Genomic DNA, 21,111 nt, shown 5'->3' on the forward strand with positions numbered 1-21,111 from the left:
GGTTCTCCCCGGAGCTTCTCTTCTCCTTCCGTTTCAGGTCCCTGCCACTCAATTCAGAGGCAAGATCGTTGACAGCTAAGATCGGCCGGATTGTGCATCATCAGGGCCCATTGGTCCAAACCAGCCCATGATTGCCCCAGCTCACTGCTGAGTACGAAGCTCCAAAAAAAGATACCCATCGTGCTAATGCTTTTGATGTCCTTAGAGATTAAGACCACAGCAGCAATCCTAATAACCATTGATCATGGTACTATGATTGGAAAAATTTGTTACCTTCAGGGGGATCTTTTTATTTCCACTCAGATGCTCAAATTTCAAATAGCAGCAATGGAAAAAAATCCTCCCTTTTTTGATGAATTGGAAAAAAAATCCTCTTCCTGCAAAAACTGGTTTGCAATTGCAAAAAGGAGATCAACATCCAGTTGAAAATACAATGAAATACTCCTTGGTGTTCCACAATAGGGGGAAATGGATCGCAATGCCTTTGTCTATTCAAGGTTTTACCCCAAAAATGTTTTCCAATGGGCCCCATGGTTTGTTGCATGGATCCGTTATCCCATTTATTGAGTTCTGCATGGATGTAGGAAAATGTGTTTCTTAAAATCTCATCAGATTGCATCTAACTTCTTTTGTACTTGTTTTCATGAAATATCTGCAGAAGATCTACCAATTTTTGCACTACAAGATGACAGAGTTGTTGAGATACAGGGGGAGCCGGCAGAGGCTGTTGAGCTAATTGCTTCTCATCTCAGGAAATTTTTGGTCGATCGTAGTGTAATTCCCCTTTTTGAAATGCATGTAAGTCTGTTGTTATCATCCTTTTGAATAGTAGCACTCCAAAGTCATTCTGTTTTGTTTACTGGATTTTATGTGATATGGACATGCAATCAAATGAAATTATTTTGTTTTAGTGAACTGTTGGACCTTTCTCCTGGCAGTTGCAAATGCCAAATCCCCAGATGGAACAGAACATGCCACCTCATCAGTCTTGGGGTCCCCCTCCACAAGGACTACATAACACCACCACGACAACATGAAAATTATTATCCTTCATCTGACCTGCCTCCTTTGGACAAACAACCACATCAGGCTTTATCAGCATATGGTAGAGAGGCTCCAATGGGTGTCCATTCTTCATCTAATGTGCCGCAGCAAGCACCAGTCATTACACAGGTAATCTCTTCTTGCTTTTTTATTTGTAAGATTAAACTTATAAAAAGAAAAGAAATGGGAAGATAATTATCATCGGGTGTTCTATTAGTGCTATCTCTAGAAACCATCCAAAGCAGGCCCAGAATTTTCTCTAAGGAAAATTTGAACACTGCAATGCAAAATCCAACTTCCTGTTGGTGGGAATCTAGCCTCCATCCAACTTCCTTTCTCATTTCAATTGGACATTTCACCATTGATCCCTGCCATACTGAATCTAGCCTCCACTGTAGTTTGCCACTGAAGGTTTGGTTTTATGCTTGCAGGTCACACAACACATGCAAATTCCACTATCCTATGCTGATGCAGTGATTGGGACAGCTGGTGCAAGTATAAGCTATATACGACGTGCCAGTGGGGCAACCATTACAATACAGGAAACAAGGGGTGTGCCTGGGGAAATGACCGTAGAGATTAATGGATCTGCTTCTCAAGTACAGGCAGCACAACAGTTGATACAGGCATGTATTATGTTTTGAGACATCCTTTCAAGTATATTCTGAATTTTGATTTTTCATGTTCTTTTGTTCCTACCGATCCAATGCGAGTTTGAGTGGCATTTTTCATTTTTTAGCTTCAATTTTGGAGACATTGCTGTTTGATTAATTTTGAAAATTATGAAAATTGTCTTATTACTGTTTGTTTTGCACCTAGACTTTGTCAATGTTTTGCCCTTTGTGCACAACTGCTGTTGATTGCAGTACATATACATTTTATGACGTTAGTATATTTAGGTAATTGGATTAATTACCTGCTGATAAACAATTTGCGTGTATTGCAGAATTTCATGGCTGAAGCTGCAGGTCCTACACAGAACTCCAGTTGGCGGCACAACTGACCAAGGTTATAATTCATATCCACCCCATGGTTCCATGTATGCATCTCCCCCATCCAATAATACAGGGCCTGCAGGGCAGACTGCTGCAGGTTATGGTTCAGTCTATGGCACCAACTATGGGTATTAGGCTGGGCAAGACGTAATCCTTCGATCATCGGTGAGAAAGATAAAGCTTAGCCAGACTCACCTGGTAAAGTTGTAGGGAGGCAGTTGTACTTCTGTACTGAAATGTTGCGCTTTGGCTGTCTGCTTTACAATTAGTTAGAGGTTAATATTGGTAGGTTTCATTTGTACAATAGGCAAACCTTTTGGGGGGGTGGGGGGGTGAGCCCATCTCGGCTTTCAAGATTTTTGTTTCTTCATTAACTTTGTAGCTGCTCTTCCCCTTCCGGTTATTGAGACCCTGATTCTTGTGTAGTGATCCCTTGGGTGGTGGTGCTATGCTATGCCTGCATTTTATTTTGTTTTCCCGTGCTTTGGAATGATTTGTGACGTACCTGAAATTAGTGAACTTTGATCCTTACTTAAAATGCCGTTTTTAAGAGCAATTTTAGTGAAAATATTCCTCCTGTAACTTTCAATGTTGTCCTTGGGAGTTCAGAGCCGATACGACTATTTGAGGTGCCTGCCTGGTCATCAACTTTGCAATTTTTCTTTCATTCTCTCTTTTTAGGCTATGATTGGTTTGAAGGAAAAGGCAGGAAAAGGGAAAGATAGGGAAACCTATACGAGGTTTGTAACATTTTCCTTCCTTTCCCTACTTATTTCCTTCAAATCAAATACAGCCTTAAATCGGAATCGGGTTTCCCATCTGATGGATGGTCTTGATCGGTCATGAATAATCCTAACAATCCTTACAATCGTCCGCGTGTCAACATGCTTTTGGTGACCAAAAGAAACCAACAGCTTCCTCTTCCAGGTGCCGACCCTATTTTTTTCATGGCTTACCCCTCGTTTAGGCAAACCATGTTTATGTTTGGATGACTTGACCTCGGTTCAGTCTCTATTCAAGTTTAACTCCGTTCTAATCAAAGGACACGATGAAACCCCACCGGCCACCACATTGTGGCATTTGTGTAATGTATATGCCATATACCTACTTCCGAAATAAATTAGGGTATTATGTTTCAGACCGGTTTTATTTAGGAGTTTGATGAACCTGAAGTTGATGTCTAAAAAGTCAAAAATCTATTATTTCATTATATGGGTCAGTATGAGGGTTTGTTCGTTTCCTTTTAATTCTTATCTCTTGAGAAGAATTTTGTAACTTTAAGAAGGAAAATGGGTGTTTGTTGCCTCTTATCTCTTAAAGTGGAATCTTGCGATTTTTTGTTTTCTAATGATTTCCTCAAAAAACAAACAAAAGTTCCCAATCATGTGTTAAAATGGACATTTGACAATGCTAACAACATTCTTTGCATTCAGAGTTTAGAGGAAAGAAAGGTTCACCATGATCAATTTATCTCTTAATGTAATTATTGCACTTTCAGATATCAGAGCAAACAAACAAGTCCTAAATGATTTTCTGCTTTTAAAAGGTTATGAAAAGGCAAGGTTATTTGAGTTGGAGCAATTCATCTTAAACTGTGAAATTTACATCTTTAGCTCTATAAATTGAATGTTCAATAATATTTTAAATTATAAAAAGAATATTAAAAATATTCAATAAAATAAGTTTCTATTAATTAATAAATATTATGATTTATTAAAATATATAATTATTAATAATATTTATTTATTATTGTCAACTAATGATAAATAAATATTTTGGTCGTAAAAATATTTATTAAAATATATAATTATTAATAATAAGTTTCTATTAATTAATAAACTAAAAGGGCATTTTTATCCATAAAAGGGTATTTTAGGAATTATGGTCAACATTATCATTCACGTAGTGTCACATGCAAATGGGACCCGATGGTCGACTAACGACAGGGGAGGATTTGGACAATTGTCAGAAAACATAAGGGTACCACAAGACAATATCTAAACAGTAAGGGTACAGTTTGTCAATTTCGTGAGAAGTAGGGGTAGTTTAAGAGATTTACCCTTTTGTTAATTAGATTCTTATTGTCATCAAATTAACAAAGGTGATGTTGCTCGAACTGCACCTTTTTCTACTAGACTAACAACTCAGACATGGGTGAGTAGGTTAGCAAGTCGGGTCTGCAAGGCAAACATACATCAAAGAGCCTGAGGTGTGGACCCGGGCGAAGGAGCTCCGAAAGTCAAGTTAGAATCAAGTTGAGAGAGAGAGAGGGAGGGAGAGAGAGAGAGAGTTGAGCGTAAAGATCAGAGCAAAGTGAGAGCTAGAATGTGAGAACTATTGAAAGCGTACCGTTAGAGGGCGAAGAGCTTCCCTTGTATAGGACTTTAGGTTTGGTATTTCTCTGAGGCTGGATAGCTTGCCAAGTTGCATAATTAGTCTGAGGTTGTTGTTTTCCTTCTCAGCCAGGTCTAGCTACCAATCTCCTTTCAAGCGAGACCGGTGTTACTTGGGCAAAGTAAGCCGATCTATTGAGGAGCATTCTTCCAAGGTCCTACCACGTAAGATGTCAAGGTGGTTCTAGGTGTCCACAAGGCAATGAATAATTGGCAAGTCACTTTTATCCCTCATCAATTGCTCCCCACTTCCAATTCCGAAGTGAATGACTCAAGCAAAGGAAGTAGATCATTCTCATTCGGCTATTTAAGTGAGCTAAGGGCGGTTTGACCAGGTTACAAGTTGGTACCGATCTGGTTTGGATGGTTGATGTCCTCCGACAAGTCGTGTGGTAGGTTCGAGCGGATGCGATGCGAAATTTAGCTATCACAGACATAAAAAATGTGCTAAACTAGTCTTGGTGCCTTGGGAGTCGAACTGTCGCACCCTTCGGAACCATCCGATTAGGTTGATCATGGTCGTTGTTGAACCGAGTCTTCCACCTATAAATAGTGGAGCCTAGAGAGTTCATTTCTCTTGTCCTTAGGGAGAGTTGTGCGGTGGTGAGATCGAAGAGCTCGACACGATCAATGGGTTTGGCAAGGTCAATCCGTCTGTTCCTTAGCGTCTTCAAGCAAGTCTTTGTTCTTCCCTTCTTTTTCCTTTCCTTCTTTAACAATGTTGGGTACCGATTCAGAGGAAGAGAGGCTGTAGGTCGTCTGTGCCGAGGAGGGATCCTCGGTGCAATACTGGGAAGGTTCTCATAAAGAGGCTTTTACCTCCCATTAGTAACCTAAGACCAGGTTAGAGTTTGGTTTGATGAAGTTGATAGCAAAGGATGTCCTTTGGCTAGCACTTCCAAAAGAAATTCTATACATTTTGAGTTGTAATGGTTGCTAGTAACTTGGCTTCACCCCACTTAGTGAAGTGGTCAACAGCCATGACCATTAACCTCCTTTGCCCGGTTGCTAGTGGGAAGGGACAAAGGATGTCTATCCCCCACTGAACAAAAGGACACGAGCTAGTAAGGTACTATAGGTTGGCGGTGGGCTGGCGTGGTATGTTGGTGTGATGCTAGCATTGGTCACAATGCTGCACGAGCTAGATCGAGTCGGCTTTAATGGATGGTGTGAACGTCAAAAATAACCTGACAAGTCACTTCATGGCCAATCAAAGGAGTCACCACCCATGAAAATTGATAATCGGGAGTGATGGACCTCCCTAAATTATATTTCATAAATAAATTTGAAACTAATAGTGACTCCACACCATTCAACTTGGAAAGGCAAAAAAATCTGGGTAAGTTGAGAGAGAGAGAGAGAGAGAGGGAAGGGGTTAGGCACCCCTCTCTCTTGTTAATGTGAATACTGGATTTCCCTCTATAAATTGAATTTGAATCGAAAACCCAAGTCCTCTAGCCACTTGAAAGGAACAGAAATGCTTCTACCTCCACTTCTTGACCATCCCACTTTTAAATGTAGGAGCCTAAGCAAAAGGACGAGAGATGACTCCCTCACCCCTTTTTTATCTAAGCCCCCACCTTCGAACTCAGATGGCTGGTCTGAAGATTAGGGAAGAAACCTGAGCATCTCAAATGCCTGAGAAAACTATGATACTAACATTCGATTTTAAACACACAATAGAAAAGAAAGATTGAATTATCAATCTAAAAATTAGAAATAAAATTAGAGAATAAGACCAAAACAATAATCAAGCCAGTAAACCAAAATATGGAATGTAAGGCAATCCAATTTCACCTCTTGTGGCCTTTGTGAGGATCAACGATGCTACAAGAGGTCTTGAAGGTTTAATCTCCTTGGAAAATGAATTTTAGACAGAGGCATTTTTCTTTACTTCGAACAGGAAACTGGTGAAGACCAAGGTGTGGATGTTAGGATGTATCCCACAGAAGACAGAGAAAGAGAAATCCTCCTACTAAAAGATTCGAATGCCAAGACGCTCCCTGGGTTTAACAGGAAGATGGAAGAACCAAACTTTTGAAGAATGACCTCTTCTTGTTCAAACCAGCTTCAGTTCTCCCTTTCTCTTCGAATGAAACCTCTCACTCTCAAACCCTCTCTTGCCTCTCTATTTTTCTCTCTCAAAGCCCTCTCGTGCCTCTTAAAGCTCTTCGAGAGGCCATTTTCTCCAGTTTGAGAACTCACCCACTTACCAAGGAACCCTATTTCTCGTGTTCACCTCTTTTCATATTCTTCCTCCCTCGGTCTCTCCTCAAAAACCTTTCCCTACCCGAGATTGAGAGAACCCCTCTCTCTTTCTTCTTCAAATCGAACCAGGAATCTCTCTCTCTCTCTCTCTCTCTTAGTCTTCTCCGTTGAACCCTTCTCTTCTTAATCCTCTTCTCTCTTTAAAACCTTCTCTCACCAATCAAATACAAGGGGGTTTCCTTACAGATCCCACTTGACCCCCTTAGGACCCTCTCCTCTTATCCAACCTCAACTTTGACCTCCACCTCTTCAAAATTCTCTCATCCGAGCTCTTGTCTTGGGAATGGAGCCTTCTATTTATAATAGGAGGGAGGGGGTTCTATCAACTCTCAAGATGGAAGAGGGGTTTTATCAAGTTAGGTCTTAAAGGGATAGGAGTGTTCAGTAACTTAAGGAATGGGTAGGCTTAGAGGGGCATTCAATTAACTTAAGGAATGAAGGGCATTTTGGTAATTTTAGGTATGAATGGTATTTTGGTAATAGGTATTTTGAGGAATGAAGGGTATTTTGGTTATTTAACATGATGGGTATTTTAGAAAATTTGGAAGGAGGGGTGTTTTGGTAATTTGGTTAAGGGTATTTTGGTAATTTGGAATAGGGAATATTCTAGGAGTTTGGAGGAAGGGGTATTTTGGTAATTTGGGAAAAGGGGATTTTAGGGTTTAGGGAATGAATTTGGGAAAATCAAAATAAGTGGTATTTTGGTGACTTGGCCAAGGGAAAATTAGGCGATTTGGTATAAAGGTAATATGGAAGGAGGGGTATTTTGGTAATTTGGAATGGGGATATGTTGGGAGTTTGGTCTAAGGGATATTTTGATAATTTAGAGGAAGGAGTAAATTGGGTAATCTAGTTTAAGGATAATATGGAGGGAGGGGTATTTTAGTAATTTGCTATGAAGGGGTATCAGGTGAGATCAATAGTGGATTTTGAGGATTTGGGCATTGAGACTTGGGTTCTTTGGGTTGTAGGAGGATTGGAATGGTCTAATCGGGTATTAAAGGATTAGTTGAGGTTCAGGCGGCAAACTAAGCAAAAATCGGATGCTGACAGTCGGTCAGTAGTAGCCTTGCTGGAGAGCATTTTGAACAAGTGCCTTGCCCCCAAGTGTTCACCGCATAGGCTTTCGTGAATTTCTTAGAGCACCTACTCAACTTCACTAGGTCGGAGGCATCGTAGGTACAAAAGAGTAAATGAATTCCTTTACAATTGCTCATGAATTATCATATAGTGAGCCGACTAGTGTTCGATTCTATGAGTTGCGTTGTGACCTTAGGGTAATGCCTTGTGGCACAAATACTCGAAGAGCATGTGTATCTAGCTCAGTTCTGCTACCTATATGATAGCGAACTCCTCTTCGGTCGTTTTTTCTATGCTGGAGCACGATAGGACTTCTGTATATATCGTTTTTTTCTATGTTGGAGCACGATAGGACTTCTGGAGCACGATAGAGCCGACTAGCTTTGAAAGTGTGTCAACCTGGAAGTTCTCGGATTTCGGGATCTAGTGAATAGAGAATGAGTCAAACTACTTGATGAGCTTGTGGACCTTTGTCAAGTATTTAATCCTTGCTGATTCCCGAGCTTCATAGTGCCCATTCACCTGGTTGTTGATGAGCAAGGAATCCTTGCAAGCTTCCAAGTCTTTTATGCCGATCTCCTGTGCAAGGGACAGGCCAACATCAAGGCTTTGTACTCGGATTCATTGTTGAACGCTTGGAATCCAAACCTGAGCACATACTCGAGCTTCACTTCATTGGGTTTTAGTAGGATGAATCCAGTTCCACTCCCTCTTTGGTTTGATGAGCCATCTATGTGGAGGATTAGGGCTCTGTCTCCACCTTGGGAGGAGGTGCTGCATTGGTAGACACCGTTGAGTTCGGTGGTAATTTGTCTGACACAGAGATCGGAGTGTTGAACGTACATTTTGAGATAAAGTCTGCTAGGACCCGAGCCTTGATTGATGGGTGAGGTTCAAAGTAGATATCGCACTTGCTTAATTCAATGGCCCACTTGGTCAATCTTCTTAACACTTCGACCTTCTGCGAAACTTGAAGAAGGGGCTGTTAGTGACCACAATAATTGTGTGAGCATGGAAGTATGGCTTTAACTTGAAAGCTGAGATGATAAGCACAAAAGCGAGCTTCTCTATGTTGGAGTACTTGGTCTCGACTGCATGTAAGACCCTACTTACGTAGTAAATAGATCGTTGTACTTTTTCGACCATCTAGACCAATACTGAGTTGTTGACTTTGTCACTAGCTAACAAGTATTGGAAGAGTTTGTCCCTTGGCTCAGACCTTGTAAACAATGGTGGCAAGCTCATATAACTCTTGAGTTCATTAAACACGGACTAACACTCCTTGGTCCATTGGAAGTCTTTGGCATTTTTAATTGCTTAGTAAAAAGGGAGGCACCACCCTGCTGATTTGGACATAAAATGGTTGAGGGCGGCGACCCGGCTAGTGAGTCTTTGGACTTCCTTAATGGACCTCAAGGGTAGCATGTCTACGATTGCCTAGATCTTTTCAAGATTGGCTTTGATGCCACGTTGGGTCACTAACTTAGAAATTTGCCTGATGTGACACCGAACACACATTTATTAGGATTAAGTTTTAACTTATATTTTCTTAAAACATTGAAGACCTTGGTGATGTTAGCAATGTGAGAGATGGAAAAATGACTCTTTGCAACCATATTGTTAATATAAACTTTAACTTTATTTCCTATTAATTCATAAAAAATTTAATTTACAAGTCGAAGGGCATGACCCTGTAATAATATAGGCCAATTTCGATTGCAAAGGTTGTCTTTTCTTGGCCTACGAGATCCATTTGTATTTGGTTGTAGTTTGAGTAGGAGTCCATGAAGCTCAACAACTCAAACCTTGAGGTGGCATCCACGAGCTGGTCTATAATGGGGAGTGGGAAGCTATCCTTGGGACAACCTCTATTCAAGTCAATATAGTCCATGCATATGCACCACTCCTCATTCGCTTTTTTCATGAGTACCACGTTGGCAATCCAGTCTTGGTACTCGACTTCTTTAATGAAGTTAGCATCAAGGAGCTTTTTGACCTCCTCACCAATGGTCCTCCACCAATGTGCGGTGAAGTTCATTTTCCTCTGCTTCACAGGTTTGACCAAAGAGTTCGCATTTAATTTATGAGTTATTATAGAGGGATCTAGGTCAGGCATATCAGCGACCGTCCAAACAAAAACATCAGAGTTTAGAGTTAGGAATCTTACCAGCTCGATGCGTAGAGGTTCCTCGAGGAATGACCCAATCTGGACTTTCTTTTCAAGCTCAGTCTTGAAGAGAAGAATCAAGATGGATTCTTCTGCGAGCTGTCCCTGCTTGTCATTGGGCTCTTCAAGCGGGTCAAGATATAGGTCAACTACCAACGATTATTTGCCCTTGCCTTTTAAGGCCACCACATAACACTTTTGAGACTCAACTTGGTACCCTCGAACTACACCAATCCCTAGATTTGTTGGGAATTTCATTGCAATGTGGTAAGTGGATACCATAGCTCGGAGGGCATGCAAGAATGGCAATCCTCGGTTCATTGGAAGTCTTTGGCCTTTTTAATTGTTTGGAAGAAAGTGAGGCACCACCCTACTGATCTGGGTAACTTAGGAATTTGCCTGACATGACATCGAACACAAATTTATTAGGATTAAGTTTTAACTTATATTTGCTTAAAATATTGAAGACCTCGGTGATGTTAGTAATGTGAGAGCTGGAAAAAGGACTCTATGCAACCATATTGTCAACATAAACTTCAACTTTATTTCTTATTAACTCTAAAAAAAATTTATTTACAAGTCTTTGATAGGTTGCCCCAGAATTTTTTAGGCTGAAGGGCATGACCCTATAACAATACAGGCTGGTCTCAGTTACAAAGGTTGTATTTTCTTGGTCTACGGGGTCCATCTGTATTTGGTTGTAAAGAGTAGGAGTCCATGAAACTCAACAACTCAAACCCCAAGGTGGCATCCACGAGCTGGTCTATGATGGGTAGCACGAGAAGCTATCATTGGGACAAACTCTACTAAAGTCTATATATACCATGCACATGCGCCACTTGTCATTCACCTCTTTTACGAGTATCACATTGGCAATCCAGTCCTAGTACTCGACTTTTCTAATGAAATCAGTGTAGCTTTCTGACTCCCCATCAATGTCTCTCCACCAATCTGCGGTGAAGTTCATTTTCCTATACTTTCCAAGTTTGACCAAAGGGTTCACATGTAATTTATGGGTTATCGCTGAGGGATCTAGGCTAGGCATATCGATGGCCAACCAAGCAAAAACATCAGAGTTTATAGTTATGAATCTTACCGGCTCAATGAATAGAGGTTCCTTGAAGAGCGACCCCATCTGGACTTTCTTTTCAAGTTCAGTTTTGAAGAGAGGAACCAAGACGACTTCATCCACGAGCTATCCTCACATGTCACTGGGATCTCCGAGCAGGTCGAGATTTAGGTTGATTGCCAATGATTGTTTGCCCTTGCCTTTTAGGGCCTCCACATAACACTTTCAAGAGTCAAGCTAGTCCCCCCAAACTATACCAACCCCCTGCTTTGTTGAGAATTTCATTATCATGTAGTAAGTGGATATCACAGCTCGGAGGGCATCCAAGAATGAACAACCTATAATGGGATTATAGGGTGTGGTGAATCAACTACCAAAAAATCATGTTGCAACCTCTAGTCATACAATGGATAGCCCGTAGATCCATAGGTTTAATCTTGTGCCTCCTATTTGGAGGGGTGCCTAGTGACCATCTCATCAATAGTGGGTTGAGCCTTCCCCACACTAGATAGTAAAAGTACATGCATCATGTCAAAAAACTAAACCATGAATATAACAACCAATTTTGTATTTTTTTTGTGGTTCAAAAAATGTCATTTTCAGAAAAAAGATTGGTATGGCAGTGACCTTTGATGGCAAATTGATAATTTCCAAATTCCACCCTACCTAGCAGTTACCCATCCCCTCCCCCTCTCTCCTTACATATTACACCTTGAATTTAATAATGTTTTGAATCTTATGTGAGAGATAATTGATAAATTATTTATTTTCTACATTAGGAACATCCCTCCATGAATTTATAAGGGTGCGACTTGGCCCACTCATTTTTTCACAAAAGCCCAACCCTAACCTGCCCAAGTTGCACCCCTATAAATTTATACATCATTTTAGTTTTATTTTTAGAGACTGGTATAAAATGAATATAGTCTGGATATCATCCTTCAGGAACAAATGGCTAAAATTTTAAAATGAATAATTAAGAAAGAAAGATAAAAAACTATAGCACGAGATATAACACCAATGCTTCTTACTATATCTATTATAATAATGATGAGGCTTTACATCGGAGTTCACTTCTAATAAAATTAATATTACATTATAATAATTTGTAATAATAAATTCAAGACAGCCTAATCTTTATTTCCTTCTGGTCATGGAGACGATGACATTAGTATATTTAGTCTCCTCCTTGGACATGCAGTTAGTCAGGATCTCTCTATACCTCCAAAATACTTCTTCCATTAAAGCCTCTCCAAAGTGATCAACAAGCAATGGTTCTGCCACAGCTCTCATGTATTTGGCTACGATGTTTGCACCTCTGAGCTTGTCAGATTTGTCATTACCTGGTTTGTCTTCAGGATTCCAATTTATCTCGAATGTTTCTAGCTTATCAATGTTAAAGGATCCCTCTCTTCCTATCACAGTCTTTATTTCGCTTGGAGATGGTGTATACGTGGGCAAATTAAATGTGTCCACTTTCTCCTCTTCAATTAATCCCTACATAATGTATAAAAAAGAAAAAGCAGCTTGTTAACAAATAAATCATTTCAAAGCAGTGAAAATATTAAGGTCTTTTGGGACAATTTATTAAAGCTAGGGTTCGACTATAATATTGATAGAGGAATGTGATTTATTAAAGCTAGGGTTCGACTAAGGTCTTCTGGGAAAATATTAAGATCTTTATGTTTGTGATTTCTTTGAAAACACGTATTTTTTAATTAAAAATAAGTGATAAAAGGCTAGAATGCGCCCAACCCTTCCTTTTTCCCTTTCACCTTCTTTTCTCATCATCAATGTTTTTAATTCGTCGGTAACTCCTTTTTCCCTTTCCGAGCTTCTAAAAAGCTGACAGTCCACACGAAAACACACATCAAACAGGACCCGTCATTTGATTATTACATCTCCTAAAAAATCTTTATTAAACGACACCAATTTTCACTAAAGCTATGTTTGGTTTGAAGAAAAAGGTAAGAAAAGGAAGGGGAGGTAAGAAAACTCATACAAGATTTGTAAAAGTTTTCTTACCTTTCCCTACTTTTTCCTTCAAACCAAACATAGCCTAAATGACATTTTGGATAGTTCAAATGTACAATTAACTGGATAGAAAAGCCACTCATCATCATCATTTTCATTATTATATTAATCTAGTAGACAGGAGCTGATGAGTTTCACTCCTGTTACAATAGTGAAAATTGTCCAGTGGATGTTAAAGCTTAAAATTCAAAAACATGGGAAAGTAGAGAACTTGACGGAAACAAGGCTGAATCAAAGATTTCTTTTGTCAAACGAGTTCTGATGGGCTCCGCACTCAGCGTGCCCCACAATCCATCCCCCTGTGTATTGTTCACCTAGGGGATGGGTTATGGGGCACATGTGGAGTGCGTTCTGTGGGTTGTAGCCCATCCCATCTGTTATTAAATCATATCCATATGCTACAACACTGTCGTAGAACTTCACTGAAACAAACAAAAAATATCAAGGATTTTTAGCCCCCTAATAACACTTTTGATGTAATAATCGGTATCTTTTTCAAAAAAAAAATCTAACTTCTCTCTCGCCTCTCTCTGCTCTCTCAAGCAAAGGAGGCTTTCTTCATTTGTCTCTCAGTTTGTTCAAGTAAACCAGGCTCTCTTCACCTCTCTCTATCTATCTATCTCGTTATTTTGTTATCCAATTCTAAAGTCTTGATATCTGGTCCATTGGGGGAATGCTCTACCCATCTCGGCATATGCCTCCCGAGGCAAAGTTGGCAGCGATTGCTGTGGAACAAAACATATAGCTGAACCGTAAACCCACCCCATGTTTGAACCGTAAACATTTATTGACTAAATGTTTTATATTTTAGGCATTATTAAGTATCACATCAATAAAATAGTGAATAAATATCTATTATTAAAAAATTAACGAAGGAGGACTAAAATAAAGCTTCTCCCTATATAACAGCTTTTATCCAACATATATTATTTAATATATCATATTTATTTATCTATACAATTTCTCCCTGTCATATGCAAAATTACTTAAACCATTTTATTTCTTTTTAATAGTGGGAACCGTGCAATGCACGAAATTTGTTAGTGAAACAAAAACCGATGACCATTATAAGGAATGAATGTAATGTTGTTAAAAAGTGTTTTAAAAACTTACTCAGAGGTTGAATTGCTTTATTTAATTTATGTTTTTAATTCAGTTTTAAATTTTTTGTTTATAAAAAATATTAAAAATTGCAATTTGAGGCCAAAAAGCGAGTCGTCAGGTTGAACGGGCCAACCATCCATCCATCTAAGTCAGACGATTTTTTACTAAGTCAACGATTTTTTACCTTCTCTGGTTTTACTAAAATCGTACTCATAATCTTGATCGGGTGATGGTTCGAATGGTTCAACCGATCAAGTCAATGACAAGTTGCAAACACTGATTAGAAATAATTAATATTTATTTTAATAATTTGTTACAAAAATAATTTAGTAATTTGGATTAATTATATTAGTAATGATTAACAAAAATAATAAATTACTGTTAATTACTTAATAAAACAATTATTTTTTCATATTATTTGTTAGTGTTCTATTTTATTTATTTTATTTCATTAATGATTAAATGTTTTATTTTTTTATAAATATTACTTAAATATTAATAAATACATAAAATTAGATTAAAGTCATAATTAAATTAATCTAAGTCCAAACTCGAGGTTTAAGACTTCATATTAGGCTTTGGTGAATCCTCAACCTAACCCAATCCTCAATTAATTTGCACCCCTAAGAACAATGTGGCAATCCTGATTAGACTAAACCAAACTGAATACAACCCTTGTATGTATTATTTTTAGATTTTAGCTATTTCTATATAAAAATTATTAATATTAAAGCTAAAGTAGTTATGAGAGATGGGACAACTACCCCATTGTGTAGCCTAACAAACCAATGCTCACATATTGTGCAAAAATGAATAAATAAATAAAACTATGAATAGAACAACCACCTTTTTTTATTTGGTGGTTCCAAAAGAAAATGTCACTTTTTGAAAAAAGTTTGACATGGTAGTGACTATGAATGTCCTAGGAAAGTTGGGTAAAAGTGACTTGCCCCTACCCCCACCCTTGGCCTAGGCAAGTTGGGTAAAAGTGACCTGCCCCTACCCTCACCCTTGGCCCAGGCAAATTGGGTAAAAGTGACCTGCCCCTATCCTCACCCTTGGCCCAGGCAAGTTGGGGTATTTTGTTTGAAAATTGTACTTTGAGGTGGGGATGCGTTTTGGGATTTACAACCTACCTGTAAGGGTATGGATAAGGTATGGTATTAGGATAAAATCAATGGTGATGCAGAACTCTGAATTCCAGCCCCCCCCCCCCCCCCCTTACTACCAGCCCTCTCCCCCCTCATAAACCACATCCTGCCCGTGAATTTGGCATCAATTCACGGTCAGGATGCATTCCCCCTGTACTATGGGGCTATAAAATTCTGATCTGGACTGATTGGTCATTCTCCCTAAAATCAATCCTCCCCAACTCATATATTAAATTTACTAAAAATACTCTTATTGCTTAGAATTGAATTATTCTTGTAAGGCATGTAAGCATATGTATTATGCATTAAATTTAAGGGTAAATTGCAAATTAGTACATGTACTTTAGGCCTAGTCTCACTTTGCTACCCAAATTTCAAAACATTCCAATCCAGTACTTGAAGTATCAAACGTCCCAATTTAGTCTTTGTCGTTAGCAGTTCGTCAGTTATTTATATTATGTGATGGCATGTGTGGCTTAAAACTTTTAAAAATGTCAAAATTACCCTTCAAAATAAGACATTGTTCATCATCATCTTCCTTAAGAATCAAGATTGAATCAAAGCAATGATGAACAACTTGAAGGACATTTGGGTTTGGGCATTTGGATTGTTGATAAAGAAAATTAGATGACACCTAAAGGGCATTTGTATCTTTTCACATGCCACTTAATGGCAATTAACAATTTTGGACTAAATTGGGACGTTTTGGGAGTTCAGATAATTGACACCTTTTGAAATTTGAATATCAAAGTGAGACTAGGCCCAAAATATAGGATACTAATCTACAATTTACCTAAATCTAATAATATTTTGAATCTTATATAAAAGATAATTGATAATTTATGTATTTTCTACATTCTGAACATCGCTCCATAAATTTATAGGGGTGCAATTCAGGTTAGCCCGAGGTTAGCAGTTTACTCTAACGCAGGCTCAAGCCTTTGGGCCAGGCCCAGTCGAGTTTTGACAAATGACAGTTCAAGTATGATGTATAACTGGGTGCTGAGCTCTCGACATATTTGGACGTCTTTTGCTTTTAGGAGACTTGTATCATATGAATATAGTCCGAATATCAACCTTTGTATAAAAAGAAAAGAACAAATGGGCATCTGCAAATTAAAACTTCAACCACCTCTATGATTTTGTTATATTAATGTTAGACTTTGTGGCTTATTTTGGAAAGAATATAAATATAAATATGTAAAATGCAAAATTTTATATTTTGTATGTATATATTTATGTTTGCACGCGATAGAAGATTGGGTGATAAGTGTTTTTATAACCGCTGGCGCTGAGCATGTATGCCCATGGTTTCATTATATTCTCTAGCCTTTCTCCTAATGGCTCCCGTTGTTCTTTTATTAAATAAATGTGCTTAATCTGTAAATGGCATGCAATTTATCGAAAAAAGTAAGAAACTTTTATCACGTGTAAAGGATAAGAAGTCAAGTAGATATAATGCTTTTAAATATTTCAAAATTCCTAATTTGACTTATTGCCTATGAATCACGACATTATAGTTTCCCAAAAGAAAATCTTTTTATAATTATTTTGGTTTATAGACACTTCAATTTAATATTGTAATTCAAGAACAATTTGAAAATTTTGAACTTACATCATCTTTTTGTTAATTAGATTCTTATTGTCATCAAACTAACAAAGGCAATGATGCTCGAAATGCACCGGTTTCTATTAGACTGACAACTCAGACATGGGTGAGAAGGTTGGCAGGTCGGGTCTGCAAGGCAAACATACATCAAAGAGCCCAGGGTATGGACCCGGGCTAATGAGCTCTAGTAGTCAAGTTAAAACCGAGTTGAGAGAGAGAGAGAGAGAGCTGAGTGCAAAGATCAGAGCAAAGTGAGAGCTAGAATGAGAGAACTATTGAAAGCATACCATTAGAGGGCGAGGAGCTTCCCTTATATAGAACTTTAGGTTTGGTATTTCTATGAGGTCGGATAGCTCGCCAAGTTGCATAAGCGGTCGGAGGTTGTTGTTGTCCTTCTCGGTCAGGTCTGCCAATCTTCTTTCAAGCAAGACTGGTGTTATTTAGGCAATGTAAACCGATCTACTGAGGAGTATTCTTCCGAGGCCCTACCACGTAAGGTGTTGAGGTGGTTCCAGGTGTCCACATGGCAATGAATAATTGGCAGGTCACTTTTACCCATCATCAAGCGAATGAAGTAGATCATTCTCATTCGGCTATTTAAGCGATTTAAGGGCAGTTTGATCAGGTCGCAAGTTGGTACCGGTCCGGTTCGGATGGTTGATGTCCTCTAACAAGTCGTGTGGTAGGCTCACGTTGACGTGATGCAAAATTTAGCTATTGCGGACATAAAAAATGCACTAAACTGTTCTTAGTGCCTTGGGAGTCGAACTGTCACACCCTTAGGAACCATCTGGTTAGATTGATAATGGTCGTTGATAAACCAAGTCTTCCACCTATAAATAGTGGTGCCTGGGGGCTACATTTCACTTGTCCTTAGGGAGAGCTCAACGCAATTAGTGGGTTTGGCAAGGTTGGTTGGTCCGTTCCTTAGCATCTTCAAGCGGGTCTTCATTCTTCCCTTCTTTTTACTTTCCTTCTTTAACAATGTTAGGTAACGAGTTTGAGGGAGAGAGGCAGCAGGTCGTCTGTGCCAAGGAGGGATCTTCAGTGCAAGACCAGTGAGATTCTCATAAAGAGGCTTTGACCTCTCGTTAGCAGCTTAAGACCATGTTAGAGTTTGGTTTGACGATGTTGACAACCGAGGACGTCCTCTGGCTTGCACTTCCAAAAGAAATTCTGTATATTTTGAGTTGTAATGGTTGGTAGTAACTTGACTTCACCCCATTTAGTGAAGTAGTCCATGACCACGACCATTAACCTCCTATGCCCGGTTGCCGGTGGGATGTGACCAAGGATGTCTATCCCCCACTGAACAAAAGGCTACGGGCTAGTGAAGTACTGCAAATCGGCGGTAGACTGTCGTGGTATGTTGGTGTGGTGCTAGCACTGGTCACAATCCTCCCTAACCTGCATATTAAATTTATTAAAATACTCCTAGTGCTTATAACTGAATTGTTCTTATAAGACAAACTTACATATTACACATTGAACATAATAATGTTTTGAATCTAATGTGAAGGATAATTGATAATTTATTTATTTTCTACGTTGGAGACATCCTTCCATGAATTTATAAGGGTGTGACTTGGGTTGGCTTGAGTTACCCTTTTATTCTCAGGCTCAGAACTTTTGGGCAAGTCCCACTCAATTTTTGACAAAAGCCCAACCCTAACCTACCCAAGTTGCACCCCTATAAATTCAAGGATTTTTAGCCCCCTAATAACAGTTTTGATGTAATAATCATGATAGGATAACTTTTTCAAAAAAAAAAAATTCATGGATTTTTTCATTTCTCTCTCTCTTTGTTCAAATAAATCGGGCTCTCTTCACCTCTCTCTCTATTTATCTGTCTATTTTGTTATTCAATTCTAATGTTTTGATATCTTGTCCACTTCGTGTTACAAATTTATTAATTAATTCAACAGTCACAATTTCATTGAAACCAACTTCTAAAATTCTACTACCGGCTTCTCTGTCGAGGAAAAAAATAGCTGCAGGAAATGGAAGTATGGAAAGAAAAAACAGGGGGAGTGCTCAACCCATCACGGCATATGCTTCCCGAGGCAAAGTTAATTGGCAGCAATTGCTGTGTGACAGAACATACAGATGAAATCGGCCCATATGCCGGCAGCCAAGAGAAAGCATTCCAATAGGCCACAGCAATTATTTATTTCGCCCCAAACACCTCACACGCCAAACCCCACCTTGACAGTGTCTTTATTATATTATGTATGTGTTTGGAGCCGTAGACATTTATTCATTAAATGTTTTATACTTTAAGCGTCATTAGGTGTCACATCAGCACAATATATCCGTTAGGAAAAGGGCTAAAACGAAGCTTCTCCCATAACTTTTATTGTTTTTCGAGGAGAAAGATTGCCCTTTAGAAGCCTAAAATTCAAAGCGTTTATGTATTAATGTGACTCTACTTAATTAGAATTAGATAAAGTGACATCTATGGGATCATAATAATGAGTCTAGATTTTTGGGTAATTAATTTCCCAATTATGAGGTGAAATGGACTGTAAAAAGGCCTAGATTTTAGTCTTGCATTAAAAAATGAACGTTTATCTTTTATAATACAAGCTAAAGTCCTTTCCTCATCAATGTTCATCAGTAGCTTTAAAGAAGTCTGTTTTTATATTCTTACCTCATAAACCATGCTATTGAAGCTCCCATATATAACAACACTCTTTACTGGAGGGATCTTGGCTCCTCCTACTCAGAAGTGTTAAGATCATACGTCCTCCTGGAACCATCTCTTCTGAGCATGACTTAAGAAACACTGAAAAGTCTCTTTCAAATTGCTCCAAGTATGCTTTGAAAATGCTTGGAGGGCTTGTTTTCGCCATGTAAATGTTCCCCTTAATACCTTCTACCCCTTCAGGAACCTGTCATCATCTATTCATATTGAAGTAATGCGTAGTGTTTTGTCAATTGTGCCAACTGAACTGAACGTCTAAACAAATCAAAGTTACGTTGCTTACCCGAGACAAATAATGTAGACTATATGAAGAATGAACAAAGTGAAGGCTCTGGCTTGGGAACAGCCTACCATAGAAAGAACCAGGAACTCCAAATATAAAACATGGCCCAGAATCTTTTCCTGGGTCGTCTTGCCTCAATTTCTTGTACAAGTCTGGCAAGGATCTGAAAATAGTATTGAAGTCATTCCCTGGAAGGTCATTCAAGAACACCTTAAACTCTGGGGAGGGACAACCCGTCTCGCCGTATTTGGTGCGGATGAGATTGATAAGGTCAGAGACCACCGACAAGGTATTGGGTCCGGAGGCACAACCCAAGTCTGCAATCCCAAGGCTTTTGGGCAAAGTGGTCGTTGAACAGAGATTGAATATGGCCTCTGCAGTTATGGGCTTGGTCATGGAAATGACCTTTCCCTGCACAACACAAAAGTTTCAGTGAACCAAACTAATAAACCTCTTACTCTTTGATATGATGGAAATTAATTAAGAAGGTAGCTAGCTATCAACTATATATCACTTGCTTTGAGCAAATTAAATCAAAGAACCTCTGTAGATGATGGTATTAGTTGGATGGGGATATATACCTGGAGAGATGAATTACAGGCGTAACTGGTTTCTCCAATCCCTCCATTCATGTGCAGAACTTCAACCACCTCCATGGCTTTGTCTTGAATATTTGTGTTTTTTTTTTTGTCACTCCAACTTAACTACAGTACTATTAATGTCCGACTTTGTGTGGAAGAAGATTGGATGGTATGTATTCTTATAGCCGCTGGCGCTGAGAAATGTATGGCCATGGTTCAATCTCTAGCTTTTGCTCCCAATGTCCCACGTTGTCCTTTTAATCTTTCAATGAAAAAAAAAATCCGTGTTTATTTTACATTCCCTTGTTTGACTATATTTGATTTAAAATAACTACCCTAAAAAAAAAAATCTTTTTTCTACTTCGGTTAAAAATCATCATTTTAACATCTACTGAAAACACCGATGAATGCAAAAAGCCTATTACGATTTTAAGAAATTTCTAATCAAGTCGAATTTGGACTGGATTCAACTGCATCGAATTCAATGCAACTAATGAAAACTGAAATCCGAATCTAATCGGATTTCGGAATTTTTGGATGGGATTTGCATTTAATTTAACTTTACTCCATATTTCTTAAAATTGAAAAATAAAAAATAAAAAAACTAATTACATTTTAACTTTTATACA

General features: G+C 38.7%; 2 pseudogenes across 2 annotated transcripts; one reads left to right on the forward strand and one right to left on the reverse strand.

Moving 5' to 3' along the window:
• The first annotated feature begins 478 nt into the window (after positions 1–478).
• Positions 479–2,628, forward strand: LOC104612394 (flowering locus K homology domain-like; annotated as a pseudogene). The gene is made up of 5 exons (XR_016083160.1): positions 479–533; positions 659–798; positions 939–1,173; positions 1,476–1,670; positions 1,991–2,628. The product of XR_016083160.1 is annotated as a flowering locus K homology domain-like (transcript).
• A 9,395-nt stretch (positions 2,629–12,023) lies between these two features.
• LOC104612454 (S-adenosyl-L-methionine:benzoic acid/salicylic acid carboxyl methyltransferase 2-like) lies at positions 12,024–20,641 on the reverse strand (annotated as a pseudogene). The gene is made up of 4 exons (XR_016080533.1): positions 20,483–20,641; positions 19,902–20,312; positions 19,565–19,805; positions 12,024–12,513 (listed from the first exon to the last, which is right to left on the reverse strand). The product of XR_016080533.1 is annotated as an S-adenosyl-L-methionine:benzoic acid/salicylic acid carboxyl methyltransferase 2-like (transcript).
• Positions 20,642–21,111: the final 470 nt, after the last annotated feature.

Source organism: Nelumbo nucifera, chromosome 1, assembly GCF_055504915.1.
Source record: "Nelumbo nucifera cultivar China Antique chromosome 1, China Antique-T2T, whole genome shotgun sequence".
Lineage (NCBI taxonomy): Eukaryota > Viridiplantae > Streptophyta > Magnoliopsida > Proteales > Nelumbonaceae > Nelumbo > Nelumbo nucifera.